The sequence below is a fragment of the Typopeltis vanoorti genome, chromosome 8 (assembly GCF_054136105.1).
Source record: "Typopeltis vanoorti isolate ZY-2024b chromosome 8, IOZ_Tvanoo_1.0, whole genome shotgun sequence".
NCBI classification, from domain to species: Eukaryota; Metazoa; Arthropoda; class Arachnida; order Uropygi; family Thelyphonidae; genus Typopeltis; species Typopeltis vanoorti.
The window spans coordinates 149,877,522-149,891,240 of record NC_143556.1 but is presented as its reverse complement, the minus strand read 5'-3'; the positions used below and the strand labels follow the sequence as shown (position 1 = coordinate 149,891,240).

The 13,719-nt window shown below is 35.3% G+C and overlaps 1 protein-coding gene across 3 annotated transcripts in view; it reads left to right on the top strand.

Annotated features, from left to right (window-relative positions):
• Positions 1 to 13,719, top strand: part of twin (CCR4-NOT transcription complex subunit 6-like twin) — a 501,959-nt gene that overhangs the window by 173,851 nt on the left and 314,389 nt on the right. The window lies entirely within an intron of this gene.

The window sequence follows — 13,719 nt, the reverse complement described above, 5'->3', positions numbered from 1 at the left end:
TTTATCAATTTTCTCTTCGCCTTAGTAGGGAGACTTTTGTGTTTATCATTTGTACCCTTTGTAATTTTCCCTGAGGCCTTCAGTATCAATCAACCGTCATTCCAGGATCATTTACCTCCTGCATTTTTTCTAGTACAATCTTCTTTTAATACGGAACGTAGCCTTATATCTCTGAATTCCAAGTAAATCTTCCTCGTAACTACACTGGACTGATATCCCTGAAAAAATTCCATCCTGTCCCATAGCTTTATTGACATCAAGATTACTCAGTATTTATATACCTCCACTACACTAATTTTCCCAGGCTCTAAAATACTGTCTAGAAAAATATTCTTGAAATATTATTATTAAGAGAACTGCAGGGATTCAGGGACTCATCTAGGAAGGCCACATACTACCCACACCAGCTGTCATACCTGTTCTTGAATTCAATCACACTGCTTGCACACACAACATCCAATGGCAATCCATTCCAATCATGCACCACTCTGAGAGAAAAATCTAGCTCTCACCCTCTTGTGGACTGCTTTCATTCACACCAAGGATGCCTTCTTGTCCTTTCCTCACTCTATATAAAATAAAAAAATTCATTTACTGATATCCTGTATGGCCCTTTCAGAAGATTTTAAGTCTCATTGATATCATCCCTCTTTCTCCTGTTTACTAGAGTCTGCAGTCTTCAAATTCTCAGTCTGTTTTCATAATCAGTATTCCACATTCCTGATATTCATTTTTAACACTCTCCACTGTATTAGAATCACCACAGAAATCAGGAGACTAGACCTGTGCATAATGGTCCAAATGATTTCTTATCAAGTCTTGTAAAGAGGCAAAATGACTTCCTTATCTTTACATGTCAAGGTTCATACTAGGATTGCAATTGAAGACTTTGCAGCAAGAAGGGGACAGCTCCAGTTTTATCATTTTTTGGAAATTAAGTAAAAAGTATGTTAAAAAAATATATTTAAACTGTAACTTGATATGTTTTGTCAATGTTTAATATACATATAAATACTGATTTGAGCACTGTTATTAAGGTAAAATCCTTTTTCCTCAGAGATGAATGAACTTTCAGAATCTGGAGCTTTCCCGTTTTGGTGCCTAATTACATAGAAATACACTAATCTAAGATAAGTAATTAAAATAAGTAACAAAAAGTTGTTACAAAACTATTTACTACTACATGAGAATATATCAGAAAATATCAAATGCAACAGTTTTATGTATAGTCCCATATTCTCCTATCTGTATTCTGTCAAAAGTGTTTTCAAAATCCAAGGATATCATGGTGTATCCATTCCCTTGTCTAACTCAATAGTAATAATATTATAGAATCCAATCAAGTTGCTCAAACATAACCTTTCCTTAGTAAACAGATGCATGCTGTTCATTGCAAAGTATAGATTCTCTGTCAACCCATTTCTATATGTGAGACCTAACCAACTTTATCAAAATCTTAACCACCACTCCAGAGATACTGATAGGTCAATAATTGGATACATCATTCTTTGCACCACTCTTGTGCAATGGGATTACCTTCCTCTGAAGAGTTGTCCCTGTTTTGAGACTCAAATTATATAGCCTGGTAAAAGGAATAGCCAGTTGAGCAGAACACATTTTTAGCATCCATGTTGATATCCCGTTAGTCCATAATACTGAATTCTTATTCAGTTTGTGCAACAGCTCTAGTACCTCCTCCTCCTTAATTTCTTCATCCAGTGAAGGGATAGCAGTGAACACAATGTTGCATATACTAGGTTGATAGCTTTTAGCAACTCATTAGTTGAACAGTCTTTTCTGCATCTGTCACCCACATACCATCTGCATTCATTACAGTTATTCTTTCTTTTACTTGCAGTGTAATGATAGAATTCTTTTTGATTGTCTTTTTTGATTTCCATACAACAGTTTTAACTCTTCTGGCCTATAATTTTCCTAACAGATATCATTCTTATGCATGTGCTATTCATTCCACATAATCTTTTTCTTATGAATCTCTTGCTTAATAAGATTACACATCGATTTCACTCCTGTGCTCAAACTGTAGAGACACATTACAGTATTGCATCATTTAAGCATTTTTTATTCACTTCTCGTTCACTGTTAATATATCATCATCATAATGCTAAGTATGGATATAGACCATATTAGTCTGTTCAAGTCTCATTATCCATCTAATATCCTCTTTCAAACTGGTTTATAATTTATTATTTCTTTAGGATATCAGGTTTGGCCATTCGATTTAAATGTTCTCCCCAGTTTTGTTTATAATTGTTTAGTGTTTCTTCTACTGATTTTATTTTTAGTTCTTTTAAAATATCTTCTTTCCCTTTTTTTTTTTTTTTTGTCTAATAATGTGTATATTGCAGTTCTTCTCATGAATCTCAATTTCACTTTTTTTATTCTTTATCTCCCAAATTTTGCTTGCATATAATAATGTGGGCACTGTTAAATATTGTATATTTTCAAGTGTGTTACTTTTTTGTACAATATTTGGATTGAGTGTCCTATTTATCAGGCCTGTAATCTGTAAAAAGTTTGAAGATTTTTATTTTATGTCTTTTTCTCCTTCATATAAGTATTTATATGAGTATTTAATTTACCATCTTCACTAAAACTTCTGCTTAAGTAGTTGAAATGTTTTACTTGTTCTATAGGTTCTCCATTCACGATGCAGTTGATATTTTCAATGTTTCTGCCAATTTTCAATGTCTTTGTCTTGTTATTGCTGATTTTCATACCAAATTTATTACAACAGTTATTCGGTTTAGTCAGGGAATCTTGCAGACATGTACTGAGTTTATTTTGTTGTGGAGGCTTTATTTTATTCTTTCATTTATTATTACTCGCTATTACTTGTGTTGCAAATATCAATTCTATTGTGTATATGTTTCTGTGTTGAATAGACTTGTGTTGTAGTTATGCATTCCACATTAGTAATAACAAACTAAGCCTTATGTCACGTTTCTTTTATGATTTTCTTACTTAACTTAATTCTTAGGGCCACCAGAAGATTATCCGTTCCCTGAATCCTATATATTATCCTTATTACTCAAACAAATTTATTTTTTTGCTGTGCCAGCTTGAGTATTAAAGTTAGTGATAGACTCTAGCTTTAGGTTAACTATAGAATCACAGGTGTTACTAGCAATATAATTAAATTCCTAGAAACTTGGAATCTCTGGCATAATCTTATTCTTGTTTGCAGTCGGGCCCTTACTTTCACTTGGGGTATTCCCGCACACTCACACTTACTCAGGTTCGATTTTTATGAAGGGTCAGAGTCAGTCAACATGATCAGATACACATACATTTAAAGAATCAAACATTTATTTAAATCCAATTGAAGATACTGCCCAAATTAAATTGATTATCAAATTCTAAAGAAAATTCACTACCTCTCATTCACTCTCTCAGTCATTAATCAATTTCAATGTTCTACCTTAAATATCAGCAATTCTATGTCTTAATATTTCAGTACACAATATTACATAATACACTTGCGATTACAATTCAATATTAACACTAAGTTCAGAATATAAGCAAAATTTCAATATCTCAATGACTCAGAACATGTTACACTTAAAGTTTACAATTTACTTTATACATTAAATTCATATTATCAGCAAAACTCAATACCTCATTAACTCAGTATACGTTACATTAAAATTTACAATTCATTTTTCTCATTAAGGCACTTTAACCCACTCTTCGAATTCTCTTAGAACAATCAATACAGAATCTTTATCGGGTTGAAAGTTCCAAAAGTTCGTCTCAAGAAAACATAATCATTTATATTCAGATCTAAACTTTTCACTCTTTCCTGTAATACAATCTTAAATTCCACACTCTAAAATGTAAGTCAATCTCAAAAAGGCTAGAATAAGTGAGAGTACTTATCTAATTCTTTTGTCTTCGGTTCTTGTCGTCCTTTGTTTTCGAATCTGGATTTCTCGATACCAATACCTCATGGTTTACACGTGCTCGTTGGGGTGGACGCTAGTCTCCTGCCTAGATTTTATGTAGTATGGACTTCTACTACGGCCTGCGATTTTATCTTGCCGACTCTACTACGGTGACATACTGAACTCTGTCGAAAGTCAGCCCTCAAATATGAGAGCTGATCCGCGAAGATTTCTCGAAGCACTCGGAGAGAAATTTCAGGAACAAGAAAAAATGGGGGGGGGATTTCCTTATGGGTTATATACCATCTTCAAGAGTGCCACCTTTTCAAATTTGAAATTTTCCACCACTTCACTCATTGGTCTCCATTCGGGTGACTAGACCGATTTACATACGGGACTTTTTGGTTCGGGGAGCGTATGAGTCAGCATGCTTTCTAAGATGTAGTGCCCTCAGGTATTTTTCTGACCTTATTGCATTTAGGGTGATCTTTGCCCTATATCGTTGAAATAGTTCGCATTCTTTCTTTGCATTATTTTGTTAATAATTCTCTCTTATTCTGCCCTTTTTTCTGACCCATGTTTATTCTAGACACTCAGGTATAAGTTTCAAAATTCACAAAATCATTATACAGAAGGGGGTTACAAACAAAAAACACATTTTTCTGCTAAAGGATAGGTATGTAATTTTGATTTTATGTAAAATTGTTAGAGTCTGGAATGGTGACGTCAGAAAATTCTGAAGGCACCGATTTCAGATCTAACAATTTAAAAGTATAACATCATATGCATAAAGTAAAGAGCTGAGATTAACATCTCTAGTTTTGATATCAGGTTTAATACTGCTTTTCTTCATAATGCGATCCATATAGATAATGAATAACAGAGGGGATAATGTACATCCTTGTTTGACACCAGATTTAAGATCAAACCATCTTCCTGTACTTCCCTCAATTCTAACTGCCAAGTTGGGATGTATTTCAGGATTTGTTCCAGTAGCCGACTTTTTGCTGTTTGCCCTGGTTCCCTGGTAAAAACAATGGGGGAGGCCCTTGTTTAGCTGGGTGACTCTCCAACTGGCATGAAATTCTGTCATGTTGTACCATCATTGTATGTTGTGATTTAAGCCAGTAAGAATACAGTTTGGTTAGCTAAATCCCGAATTTTCAGCCCATCCTCATTTGTTTAGTATTCAGGTAGATTACTAACAGGGTGCACCATGAGAAGGTGAGGATGGGACATTATGTCAGAAGCCCTGGTCAGTTCTCCACATTCCTTTAAAGGCTATATGGAGGTCTCCTCTACAGCTTTGACAGGTCTCAACTTTAACCGGATTCAAGTTAACCATCCCTTCTCTTCTATCCTTCCTAAGTATTTCTGCTTCTGATTGCCAGGTCTTACTAATGCCTACAATCTGAGATCCCGATATATTTAACAAGAAAACAAACTCTTTGTTTCTTACATTCCTAGCAGTCCTGTACAGACATAATAAGTTACTTGCATGTTTTTTGTATACTCTTGTCTATAGTCTTCATGACACAGTTGAACAACTTGCAGATCTCTTTTTTTATGTAGTGTCAAACTTATGCTGACATCCTTGCACGTGCTTGATAAGTCCAAATCAGATGAACACAAAATTGTTCTCCCCCTCATAATCATCTCCACGATAATACCCATTCCCATCATTAACACAGCTACATAACAGTGCTGCTCTTACACAGAGATTCTCACCATTCCTCCCATCATAATTTAGTTTTCCTGATTGTTGGTTAATAATTTCTCACAACTCCTGATACCAAACACATTCAAGTCTAGGTCATCCTTTTTATACAACTCTATTCCACCCTCAAACTCACTCCACTTATCTAAAAATTTGCATTTATTTCTTCTTCACAGCCTACTCATCAAACCATTTGCTTCATAACCCTATTCTTATCTATCACATCTAGGTAATATATTTAAAATGTTAGAAAAATATTTTACTATGTCAAACAATCATCACAAATAGTTCCACTATACGTGTCACTAATTATTATTATTATACGGTATCTCCATGGACTCTGGAGAGTCATCGTGGGAGACCTACACTAACATTTATAAATACGTCTCCATGAGCTCATTCAGTGTCAGGGCATTCACAACTAATCCTGGCACTCTATCCACTCATATAGCACTCTCCATGCAAAAAATCTAGTCTGCACATGCTTACTAACATGCTCTTACATAGCCTCCAAAGAAGACCCCTACTTCTCTATTTGTCATATATTAAAAAATTTCTTTTGCATCAATTTTATAAAATACCTTTAATATTTTATATATATATTTTTTATCATGTCTGCCGTTTTCTGTCATTCAGCTAAACTTTGTAACCTACAGACCTGACACCAGCTTGGTCACCTATCTCTTAATTTCTCTGCCACCTTCTGATCCCCCAAAAAACCAGATGACCAAATCTGTGCATAGTAGTCAAAATGTGGCCAAATCATAATCTTATAAAGAGGGATAATAACTTTCCCATCTTTACTTGTTATCATGTTTTTCAACATCCAAGTAATCTTTTGAGCTATTCTGCCAACTCTTGCAATATGTCCTCTGAACTTCCACTCCTGTCCATCTCCAAGTCCCTAAATTCATCAAATTTCCTCCAAAATAGCAGCATCAATGTGACACACAGCATTCATCTTTTCAACATGATGTGCATAATCTTATATTTTTGAACATTAAATTGACAATGATTGTTATTTACCTACAATGCCAGTTTATTTAAATCATCCTGCTGGATATCTACATCACCTTTATCCACTGTTGCCCTCTCCCAGTTTTTCACCATAAGCAGACGACTGAATCCCCCCTCCCTCCCTGCTTTCCATTTTCCCTATATCATTGATATACAAATTAAAGAGTGGTCACCCTAGTGCAGAAACCTGGGGTTGTCCTCTAGTCAACCTCATTCTCATAGATTCCACTCCACCATATACTCTGGTATCTGTCTATCAGGCTGTCACTCCTCCTTATCCCTACTAACTTCATGTCCATTTCTATTTGTTCCAATATTTATAATAGTCCATGTGGGATTCTGTCAAATTCCAACAGTATTATGTTGTAACCATTTCCTTTATCTAGTTTAGCTGTCACATTTATTATAAAATGTGAAGAAGTTACTTACTAAGACAGGATCTACCCTTTACAAAGCCATGCTGCCCACCATTGAGTTCCTTATTCCTGTCCATTCACTGTTGGATTTTCCCTTTCACCAACTTTGCCAATACTTTATCAGCCACTCCTGAGATGTTAATTAGTCTGTAGTTTGCTACTTCTGTCTTGGAACCACTTTTATATGATTGAACTATCTTATCCTCTCTAATCTGGCAAGATTACAAGGGAGATTACACTCCCTTGTAGTCTTGCCAGATCTGAGATTTAGGTTGAATATGATATGTCAAACACGGGTTGATATATCATCCAGTCCATTGCCGGCCTGGTTGGCCGAGTGGTTAGCATATCTGCTCTCCAGCCAAAAGGCTGCAGGTTAAAATCCCACTGTGGGCATGGTTGTTGTGATTGTGAAAATACTAGCGGTGGACGGCATTAGATGCCGTCGGAGTAGATGATGAAGGTAGTTGCGGTTGGTGGAGACGGACAGTTGTAGAGTAGGTGCCCTCCCTCGATGAGTCTTTGGTCTCCCTGGAGTGTTAAGTAATAATAATAATAATGTTTTTCACTATGCTGAAAACCTCTTGTTCATCTACCTCAATTTTGATATACATCTTTCACACATTATCAACCTAGTTTTGTATTTTCGAACTCTCACTAAACAACACTTTCTCTAAACATCTAACTTCAAAATCATTCAAATTTAGTCCATCAAGCATATATAAATCCTTTCATCCATCAAATTCCCTCTATACATATGCATTTGGACCCCAAAGTGAGGTATTAGTTAGAAGTTGCTGCTTCCCAACCAGGGGCTAGTGGAGACTACCATCAATCCTTGAAACAGAGGCCATTCCTCACATGGAACAGATGCATGTGGAGCTGCACCTGATCTCATGGACAGTTGCTGTGGGTTGATCTTCAGGTATCTCTCCAGTGGTATGCTTATTTAATGGCAGCATAGTGTGCCATATCACATTGTCACCTTAAAGTTATGTGGCATTTTGGTTTGAGAGACCTTTACAAGAGCCACTCCACCACTGTTGATGGCATTGCTGCTTTTGGTCCAGGACTGTTTATTCATCAGTGTTATCTTTCTTATCTCACAGCTGCCTTCCATATCTGGGAGGTGATCTACTATTTGCCACCTGGCAGGTTGCAGTCAGTTTTGCAACTAGAATCTTTATTTCCTTACTCTTCATTTTCTCTTCTTTCAACAACTCTTTCATATCCTCCTTCATATTTCTTACTTTTCAAATCATTTGTTCCTGTAGTCAACTCTTTCACTCTTCCTTTCTGCAAACTAACAGTTTCATAAACATCCTTGATCTTCACACCTGGGAAACATGCTTTTGTCACTTTCTCATAAGTATACTTCTTATCACCGAATCTCTGTATAATACCTTCTTTTTATTTTTAGTTCTTGCAATTCCATACTTTCCCCATTCACTTTTTTTTTTTTTCTTTCTCCTGCCTGCTGTACTACATGACAGTCATTTCTCCAGTTGCTCTAGCTTCTGTTTTGTCTTGTGAAGGACACCACATGAGCATGCTATTTCACTCCTTACTATCACCTCATCATTTGCATTGCTTTCAGCTATTTCTTTCCTGCTCTCATTTTTATTTGATGTACTATTATTCGCTATCTTCACATTCTCCAGAAAATTTTCTCTATCTTTACATTCTTAATATTCTTCACTCTGTATTCCTGCTTTCCTCATGCTCTTTGTTTGCACTCGCAATTGAAACATTTATGACACACTCTTTCTCTCTCCACTCTCACTTTCATACTATAAACCATTCACTCTTGGCAACGAATACATAGAACATTAACACTGCTTCATACAAAATCCCTCATGCTAAACTTGGTGGATAAGAAAAGAAAGCTTTGGGCAAAGTTTTCCTTGTACTCATCACCATCAAAAAATTTTATCTCGTATCAAATTTCTGAAACACACTCACTGAACTTTACAGTCTAGTAACTAAAATATAACCAAAATTAATTTCTATAATTACTAATGTTCACTATTTAAATGAAGGGGATATTAAATCCTACATTATTTCAAAGCCGAATAAGAAACTCAAAGATAGGAATCAAATAAATAATGTTACATCGCCAAAGTGAAGCCTATTGGCTCTTTTATTTAAGTAACTAATGTTCACTAAAATAAAAGACTTATCTGTAGAAAAAAGATCACTGGGATTCCTTTGCCTAGTTTACTAACCTCTTCTCTTAATCTAATCTTTCACTCTTCTCATTTTTCCTGTTTTTTATTTCCTTTTTTATATATGGGTACTATGAGAGCTCCTTCGTCCTTCTGTCACCCTTCTGAACTATACAGTGCAGCCAATGTAAGACTTTTATGTCTCCATACTTGAGCTTTTCTCATTGAATATCATCTACTCCAGCTGCCTTTCCACATTTCATGCTTTTGATGGCTTTTTCTACTTCAAGTATGGATATGTGTTCTGGACTGCATGTCTGTTGAGTGTTTTTTACCACTGTGCTGGCACTGATTATTTCATTTAGCGATTTTTCAAAGTAATTACTCCATACATCAAGGATGTTTTTTTCCTCCAGTTTTCATGTTGTCACCTTTATCATATCTAATTCCTTTTACAGCACTCTTTCCTCCATTTCTGAGCTTTGTCAATAACCTCCAGAATATCTTGTCACCTTCTTGATATTTATTTTCTATGTTCTTACCAAAGTCTTCCCACGACTTTCGTTTAGCTAGTTTGCACAGTGTTTAGCTTTCTTACATTTGTCTCTGGACAATAAAACAAAAAGACAAACAAAGATTAATAACAGCAGAAATGAAGTTTATGAGAAAAACTGCAAGATATACTCTAGTTGATCACAAAAGAAATAAAGAAATTGTGAAAGAATTAAACCAAGAATCAGTAATAGAAAAAATTAAAAAATATAAACATAAATGGATGAAACACGTTCAAAGAATGAAAATAGAAAGATTACCAAAACAAGCCTTAAAGTACAAGCCATTAGGAAAAAGAAAACCAGGACGTCCTCTTAAAAGATTCAATGATGACTTCTAAAGCTGGAACAGGCCACTCTAGGCCTAAATCCTTGATATGCATGATGATAATGATGAAGATGATGACATTTGTCTCTGTATTCTCTAAGAGCACAAGCTGACTTATTTGCCAGGAACTTTTGATATGCTTTCTTCTTTTCCCTCACTGTCTCTTTAACTTCCTGTGTCCACCATGGAGTTCTCATTTTTCTATCCTTGCAGACAACCTCACCACATGCCTCTCTGACTGAATCAATCAATGTTTTTTTCAGGATTTGCCACTGAATCTCCAAGGTTTGTTTCCTGTTCTCAAACTCTTTCATTTTTTTTTTAATAATGTGTGTGTATTTTAATCTACAGGTCACATCTGACAGCCGCTCAGCTTTTATTTGCTTTAAAACTTTGTGATAATTTAGATCTTGATTATTCTAAGACGTCAATTAAATTAGCACTGCAAGATAACTGTTACCTGCTGATACACATAACTTTAAAGTTCTTTCTTCTGTATTATGCTATATAATTCTGGTCAACTATAGTTGACTACAATAGTAATAATAGTAATTAGTAATATTAATAATAAGAATTAGTAATAAGATAGGATGCCAGAGGAGTGTTTGCCTGGAGGAATGATAAAGAGTGTGGCATGGTGAAATGATTGTGATGGTGGGCACTAATGACTTCAGAGGCAGTGTAAATCGAGTGGTGGGAGATATGAGATTCCATGCTTGAGGTTGTACAAAATAAAATACAGAGAGGAAAGATAGTGTGTTACTCGGGTATGATAATGTGGAGCTTAGCAGAAGAGCAGTAATAATGAATAGCATAATAGCTAGAATATGTCAGAAGAGAGGATTTTAACATGTGGATGCTTGGAGGGCATTTGAGGACAGAAAGGAACTGTATGTAAGAGACCGCTTACATTCGAATGATGAAGGACGTAGACATCTGGAGATATTGCTGTTTTCAGAATGAGTCGGTGTGTCAATGCAGGGAAACTAGAGTTCCCAGGGTGGATGATGAATGGTGACGGACTTATGACTACCAAGAAATGTTCAGGAAAGCCATGTAAATTGATGGAAAGGGGCTAGAGAGAGAGAGAGAGAGAGAGAGAGAGAGAGAGAGAGAGAGAGAGCTCTGAAATGTGTCATCATTCCTCTGCACAAATCATCACCAAGGAATTGCAGAAGTCAACAGGAGTGAGTTCCATACAAATGTACAATGACCATTTGTATGGAACTCCACAAGTTAAATTTTTTTCACTGTTTGATGTCTACCAGCCAAGATTTTCTTCATCTTCCTTGTCCTCTTCTTCCATTTATCTTCCTTTTTATAATCAATTGATGATGATAATTGATATTTTCAGTCTTTTCTGACTCTAAGTGACTTTGTAGGCAAATATTCTTGCCAAATTGGTTCTGGTGAGATTTTTTACAGGGTAGTTCACCATTACTTTTCCCAATCCCCCCCCCCCCCATTTATCGAAGCTTGGGACAGACATATAGCTGATGAATCAGACCTATGGCTAGGACATAAGCATTCATTCATGACTGTAATTCATGTGTGTTCATAAGGCTGGTTTGCCTGTTCTGGGGGGACGAAAAACCCGAGTTTCTGTGTGAAACCCCCCACCACCTCCGTATGAGACCAGCTAACTCACTTTTCATCGAAAGAGACCAAATAAAGGTTCCTCACATCACTGACAGGAATCGATCCCAGGTCTTTCTGACCAAAGAGCTTCATCTATACTGAACTGAGCTCCGGAAGCTCTATAATCAGTAAAGTATAGTTTATCTGCTTTTTATAGTATATAAAAGTTCACATGATTTCCTCATTTGTTCCGGTACTTCTTGATTGGACACATTTGCTGTCCATGGGATTTTTAACATTTGTCTGTATAACCACATCTCAAAGGCTTTTTTTTATGTTTATTCGATGTTGTCTTCAAGGTCCAAGTTTCTGTACCATACAGCAGTACCATACATAGCATTTAACGTGCATACTCTAAGCTCTAAATTTAAATTGTGGTTACACAATGTTGATTTCATGAGGAGAAATTTTTTTCTTGCCATTTCACTTCTAACTTTTATTTCCATTTCTGGATTGCATTCTTCATTTAATCAGCATCAGAGATATTTAAATTTTGTCACTCTTTCTATTTGTTTCCCATTTAAAGAAAGTGCTGAATTCAGATTTTTTTTTTTTTTTTTTTTTTTTTTTTTTTTTTTTTTTTTTTTTTTTTGCTTATGACCATGAATTTAGTTTTGGTGATATTTATTCTTGATCCCGTTTTTTCGCTCTTTGTTCACTAGTTCCAGAAGATTTTGAAGATCCTGAATATTGTCAGCTGAGAACTGTGTCATCAGCATATCGAATGTTATCGATGATTTCACCATTTACATTAATCCCTTCCTCTCTTCCTTTTAAGATTTTTTGAAATAAGGCTTCTGAGTATATGTTAAAAAGAAGAGTCGACAGCACATATCCTTGCCTTACTCCTCATTTGATGTTAATGGAGACTGTAATAATATCATCAACTTTGAACAGATGCCTTTTGGTTAAAATATAAGATTTTTAATGATCCTGATGTCTTTACCATCTAATCCAATTCTTTTTAATAATTCAATCATTTTAGTATGTTGGACTTTGTCTAATGCTTTCTCGAAGTCATTACAAGCTTTCACATGTACTTTTTTGGGTTAAATGATGAAGGTCGACTGTAACCAGTCTTGAGGGATTATGCCTGTATCATAGATCTTATTTAAATAGCTTTACTAATATAGTAATGTTGTCACCTAATAACGTTATTATTTCTGCTGGTATTCTATCAGGGCCTAAGGCTTTACCATTTTTAGCTGAGTTCAGCCACATTCTACCTCTGATCTTAGAATGCATGGACCTTCCATCTGTTCATAAGTATTTTCTGGATTTTGTCTGTTATCAGTAGAGAGTTCTTGTTCGTATTTCACCTATTCTTGTATTTTTTCGTCCTTTTCGGATATTATTTCTCCCTTTTTGTTTTGAAGGATGCATAGTTGTTTTTTCTTCAGTATACCTGAAGTCTTTTTCAGCTTTTTGTGTAGATTAAAACTGTGTAGAAATTCTATTTCTTTACATTTTTCATTCATCCAGATTTCTTTTGCTTCTTTGATCTTCTCCTTAATGATTTTCTGAACCTCTTTATATTTTGTTGGACTATGATTTTTACATGATCTGCGTTGATCCATGAAAGAAAGAACTTTGTCAGTTTTCCAATCTTTCTTTTTTACTGCTCTATGAGGACACAATGTATTGGTACATTTCTCAATGAAGACAGATTTTAATTTGTCCCATGATTCGTCAACTCTCATGACATCATCATTTTTGATGAGCGCTATCTCTTGATTTAAATCTTGACTCACTTTTGTTCTTATCTCTGGATTTTTAACTTTCCTAGATCAAACTTTTTTCGTTAATGTTTCTTAAGTATAGCTTTCAGTCAAAGTTTTAACTCTGTCACCAGTAGATTATGATCAGAAGCAATATCTGCACTAGGATAGGCACTTAAGGTATTCAAACATTTTAGAATCCATTTACCTTTGGCAAGCAGCTAGAATGTTTTCTGGGTGATTTATGGCCAAGTCTGTTTTCAC